This window comes from Vidua macroura, chromosome 2, assembly GCF_024509145.1.
Source record: "Vidua macroura isolate BioBank_ID:100142 chromosome 2, ASM2450914v1, whole genome shotgun sequence".
Taxonomy (NCBI): Eukaryota; Metazoa; Chordata; class Aves; order Passeriformes; family Viduidae; genus Vidua; species Vidua macroura.
The window spans coordinates 2,279,465-2,285,427 of NC_071572.1; positions in this window are offsets into that span (position 1 = coordinate 2,279,465).

Sequence of the window (5,963 nt, forward strand, 5' to 3'; positions counted from 1 at the left end):
CTGCGGGTTTTTGGCTCCTTTTTTTACCTCTGCCTGTGTGAAGGTCGGATTGAAGCTCTCAAGACGGCATTTCATGTTCAGACTCAAATGTTTATTATTTCTTATCTCTGTTACAAGTCATGAGTCCTACAGCATTTCACTAACAAGGTACAAAATGGTTAACTATCTCTCTCTCCAAGGCTTTTTAAGGATAATCTGTGCAATTAAGAAATGACACCTCAATTATTTTCACTTTTAACCCAATACCCAACCACCCGTGCCCGCAATGGGGACTTTTTGATCCAATCCCACAAAACCCCCAAAGCCATGGAGAAGGAGGTGAAGAAGAAGGAGCAGCCTCCACCCTAAAACCTCCACCTTGCTTTCTATCTATTCCTGCATTCCAAACCCTTCAACTCTGAGTTTCCCACCCTGTGCTATCACACACTTCTATTCTAACTCCACCCCCACAATCCCAGTTCTGTCATTCCATTTTGGAAGTTTTCTCCAGGGCCTCTGGTCAAATATAATATTTTCTTGTGGGTCTGTGCCCTTCAGCACAGAAAGTTTAAAATCCTCAGCAGCCAGGGTTCCAACACTTACCCAGCAGGGAATCAAAATTGATGGAGCTCTGAGCAACCTGGTCAGGTGGAAGGTGGGACTGGACGAGCTTTAAGGTCCGCTCCAACCCAAATCATTCCAGGATTGCTGCTGAATCCACAATTTCCCCATCCTGGCTGGGATTACAGAGGAGAACATCAAGTTTCAAACATTACATCACTTGGGAAGGAGTGAAAACACTGAAGACCACGGTGGTGATTCACGAGGAGTTTGGCCTCTTCACAGAGCCCCCGTTTGCAGCATCAGGCCTGTGAGTTTTTATTGGTGTCCAGGCAAATCTCAGGGGAGTTGTAGTTTCTGGCTGAGTAATCCCCAAAGATCCCGGTTTTTATTGGGAATGGGGTTGAATTTGTGCAGGGCTCCCCTCCTCCCCCAGCACCTCTCATCACCACATCTATTTTATTCCTCCAACCACGCTGGGCTCTCATCTCAGATTTGCCTGAGATTTATCTGTCAGCTTTATCTGCTCCTAAATTCAGTTCAGCTCTCCAGCTGGTTCTCCCAGGAATTCATGATAAATTATGTTCCCTGTGTTTTTCATGCTCCTATTTCCCCTCGCTCTGCTTTTGTAAATCTGAGTTTCAAGCCTGCTCTACTGACCTGAAATCCCACATTTATGGGTTTAGAACCCAAATTTCCCCAGTGATGGTGGGCAAAGCCATTGGGAGGATATTTCTCTCCTATTAATTATACAAATTTAGCTAATTCTGAGATCCTCTCTGGTGTTTTTTTGAGCTCTCCAGTCCATGCTGCGTTTTTTGAGGGTCGGAGGCATCAGTGGAATCAATCCCACTGTATTTGCACTGCCCAAGACTCCCAATCTATTCAGGGTAAACATTTCTCTGCCAATCCCCACTGCAGGAAGATTTCCCAAGATATGCTAATGGCACCTCTCCAGTGCTGGAAAAACCCTGCAGCAGAGAAAGCTGGGGGGAAAAAAAAAATAAATATAGAGAAAGTTCTGGGTTCAAAAGGGAGGAAAGAGGAGAAAAGCACATTCAGAATTTGCCTTTTGGCAGGAGGAGAAATAAAATAATTTCTGGAGCCACTCAAGTGACAAAAGGAGGGTTTGGAGACAACAGCTTGGACCAGTTTGTGTTTGTGCAGGGAATCTACTGATTTCTCCCCTCAGAAAATGAATGTATTGGGAGACTTAAAGCCAAGAATCTTATTTAGCTGAGGTTGGTTTTATGGACAATATTATGAGAACAGATGATTCCAGGAATCTTTGGAAATTCCTAACAAGTAGTACAAGAAAACAGAGGGATAATTCCATATATTTGTCTATAGCAACATGAAATTTTCTCCTGTTTGGTTGTTTGCTTGTTTATTTTGGTTTTTTTTTTTTTTTTTTTTTTTGGGGGGGGGCGGGTTTAGGGTTTTTAATAGATAAGAAAATATCAAAAATTACTTGGAAGACATAAAACCAGGTTTTCTACTTCCTTCCAAATAGTCCAGATCACAGCATCGTTTCCAAACTTATAAATTGCTCTGGGATTGGGCTTTTGCAAGGAGAATGTATAAAATAACTGAGCAGTAGGAAGTCACAGGGAGATTTTAAAGGTACTGGGCTGGTTCTCAGAGCCATTTTCCTACCTCAGACATAATCTTCCTCATCCTGACATTCCCTGGCTGGAATTTTAATTTTTGTTGGGTTTTGTTTTTTGGGGTTTTTTTAGTTTGTTTTTTGTTTTTTTTTTTTTCCTTTGTTTATGTTTGGGATTTTAAGAGAAAAAGCAAAAAGAGAACAGAGTTAAAGCTCTAAGTCTGGACCATTTTCCCTCATTTTCCTGTGAGTGACCCTGAACTGATGAACTGAGGGGAAAGTTCAGTTGTCTTTGAGGGATTTCAAACTTTAATCTCCATCTTTTCCACAAAAAAATGTGGAGAAAAGAGTCCACACTGGAGCAGGTTTGCTGGTAGGACCCACAGGAGCCCCAGGCTGGAGCAGCTCCTGCAGCACTGACCCCATGGAAATGGGATCAATTCCTGAGGGATTGACCCCATGGAAATGGGATCAATTCCTGAGGGACTGACCCCAGGGAAATGGGATCAATTCCTGAGGGATTGACCCCAGGGAAATGGGATCAATTCCTGAGGGACTGACCCCAGGGAAATGGGATCAATTCCTGAGGGACTGACCCCAGGGAAATGGGATCAATTCCTGAGGGACTGACCCCAGGGAAATGGGATCAATTCCTGAGGGATTGACCCCAGGGAAATGGGATCAATTCCTGAGGGACTGACCCCATGGAAATGGGATCAATTCCTGAGGGACTGACCCCATGGAAATGGGATCAGTTCCTGAGGGACTGACCCTAGGAAAATGGGATCAATTCCTGAGGGACTGACCCCATGGAAATGGGATCAATTCCTGAGGGACTGACCCCATGGAAATGGGATCAATTCCTGAGGGACTGACCCCATGGAAATGGGATCAGTTCCTGAGGGACTGACCCTAGGAAAATGGGATCAATTCCTGAGGGATTGACCCCAGGGAAATGGGATCAATTCCTGAGGGATTGACCCCATGGAAATGGGATCAGTTCCTGAGGGACTGACCCTAGGAAAATGGGATCAATTCCTGAGGGATTGACCCCATGGAAATGGGATCAATTCCTGAGGGACTGACCCCAGGAAAATGGGATCAATTCCTGAGGGATTGACCCCATGGAAATGGGATCAATTCCTGAGGGACTGACCCCATGGAAATGGGATCAATTCCTGCAGCACTGACCCCAGGGAAATGGGATCAATTCCTGCAGCACTGACCCCATGGAAATGGGATCAATTCCTGAGGGACTGACCCCATGGAAATGGGATCAATTCCTGCAGCACTGACCCCATGGAAATGGGATCAATTCCTGAGGGATTGACCCCATGGAAATGGGATCAATTCCTGAGGGACTGACCCCATGGAAATGGGATCAATTCCTGAGGGACTGACCCCAGGGAAATGGGATCAATTCCTGAGGGACTGACCCCATGGAAAGAGATCCATCTGGAGCACTTCCTTAGGGACTGACCCCATGGAAGTTGGGACTGTTCCTGCAGGACTGACCCCATGGAAAGGACCCACACTGGAAGAGTTCCTCCAGGAATGACCTCATGGAAATGGGCTCAGTTCCTGAAGAACTGACCCTATGGAAAAGGGATCAATTCCTCAAGGAATGACCCCATGGATAAAAGGATGAGTTCCTGAAGAACTGACCCCATCGAAAAGGGATCAATTCCTTTTAAGGAATGACCCCATGGAAAGAGATCCATCTGGAGAAGTTCCTGAAGGACTGACCCCATGGAAAGGACCCACACTGGAGGAGTTCCTACAGGACTGACCCCGTGGAAATGGGATCAATTCCTGAAGGACTGACCCCATGGGAAAAGCTCCATCAGGAGCTCCCCGTGAGCCACTGGAAAAATTCAAGAGCATTTTGAGCCCAGGAAGAAGAGAGGGCTGGGGGAAAGGTATTTTTTTAAGACTGACTTTTTATTTCTCATTATCCTACCCAAGTTTGATTGGAAATACATTCATTTTTTCCCAAGTCAAGCCTGCTTTGCCTGTGGCAGCAATTCCTGAGCGTTCTCCCTGTTCTTACCTCCACCCAGGAGCCTTTAATGATATTTCTCTCTGTGTCCAGCTGAGGAGGGGGTGGCAGAGTGGCTTTGGTGGGTGTCCAGCACCCAGGCAGGACCACCCACCACGAGAGGTTGAACCTCTTGGGACAAAAGAGGGAGTTGAGCCTGGATATTCATTGTCTGACTGGTCTTGTGTATAAAACAAGCTGGAAGTGGAGAGGGAGAAGCTTTCAGCATTTGCACTGTGCATTCCTCACTAATTCCTTGGGTTTTGGAGGTCCAGATTTCAGGATCAGCACCCAAAGGCCAAACAGACAATTTTGGAGGGCAGCATCATCTGGGTGTCTTTCCAATGATGACAGAGACTGAACTTGGGTCGTCTTTGTTTAGTTAAGATTGAACCTATCCCAGACTCCCATAATAAAACATGGGAGCAAGTTCCTCTATGGGTGAATTTTCACTTTTCCCAATCAGCCTGATGGCACCAGCAAGGAAACCTTCCCTTTCCTTTCCACTTTCCTTTCCCCTTTCCTTTCCCCTTTCCTTTCCCCTTTCCTTTCCCTTTCCCTTTCCCTTTCCCTTTCCCTTTCCCTTTCCCTTTCCCTTTCCCTTTTCCTTTCCCTTTTCCTTTCCCTTTCCCTTTCCCTTTCCCCTTCCCCTTCCCCTTCCTCTTTCCCTTCCCCTTCCCCTTCCCCCTATTCCCAGTGTTTCTCCTGCCTTGTTGAGGCTGCACTCTGGGAATTCTACGCTGGTTTCAGCCCCTTCCTTGGAGATTTGGCTGATCCAGGTCCCTTTGCAGGCCTGAGGTCCTGAGTTCCCAAAAATGACCTTGGCCAGAACTTCTGCTTTCCCTCTCCATCCCCTCCATGCCCCTCGTGCTCCAGTCCCTTGTGAAAAGCTCATTCTTTACTTAAATTTCTCTGCCTGTCCATGGTAAAAAACCTATTTAGAAATCAAAGGTGCAGTTGTTAATGACAGCACATTCATTTGCTGCTGACTGTGCTCAGAACAGAGTAAAACATCACATAATTAGGCATAAATAGCATTATGCATAAATAACATTTTCCATCCATCATTTCTAAATCATGACTAAAGTATTTATAAACTTTACCATCAAGTTTTACCAAAGTCCCCCTGACAGACATTATATAATGTATTGAATGCCAAGCAGCATAAAATACCACCAAAAAAAAAAAAAAAAAAAGAGAAATGTTTTTGAATCAGAATTCCTCTATTCCTCACAGATCCATTATTCATCTCCACTAGATTAGTCACACTGCTCATACAAGCCAAGGACCACTGAGAAAACAAATCTCTGAGCAGAACTTTGAAAAAGTAAATAAAAATACTCACATTAACTTTTTAGAATGTTCAAAGGGTTTCAGGCAGATAGAGTAAAAATGATCCAGTGTGTGTGCTTTTCCCACTAGGTTTTTTCCAGTTTCTCCAGCCAAGAAGCTTCCTCTCCCTGATTGATACACTCCCTCTCCTATTCCCAGCTTTTGCCTTTTAAACTATCTCCCATACTTAAAAGAAATATGGTTTGCAGCTTGTATTAGCAGCAGCAAATGTTTGGTCACGAAACTTCGGGTGTCATAATTAATACCAATTATCAGAGCCCTATGAAAATACCTTCAGAAAATTCATCGAATTCCAGCTCCGGTTGGTGGGGGGGGGGAAACATTAAGTTGACCTTAACAAAACAACTTTATTCTCCTTAGAAAACTGAAATTGAAAACCTGACCCGAACATGAGCACTGAGAGTTTTGAACTTGGGCATATTTTTT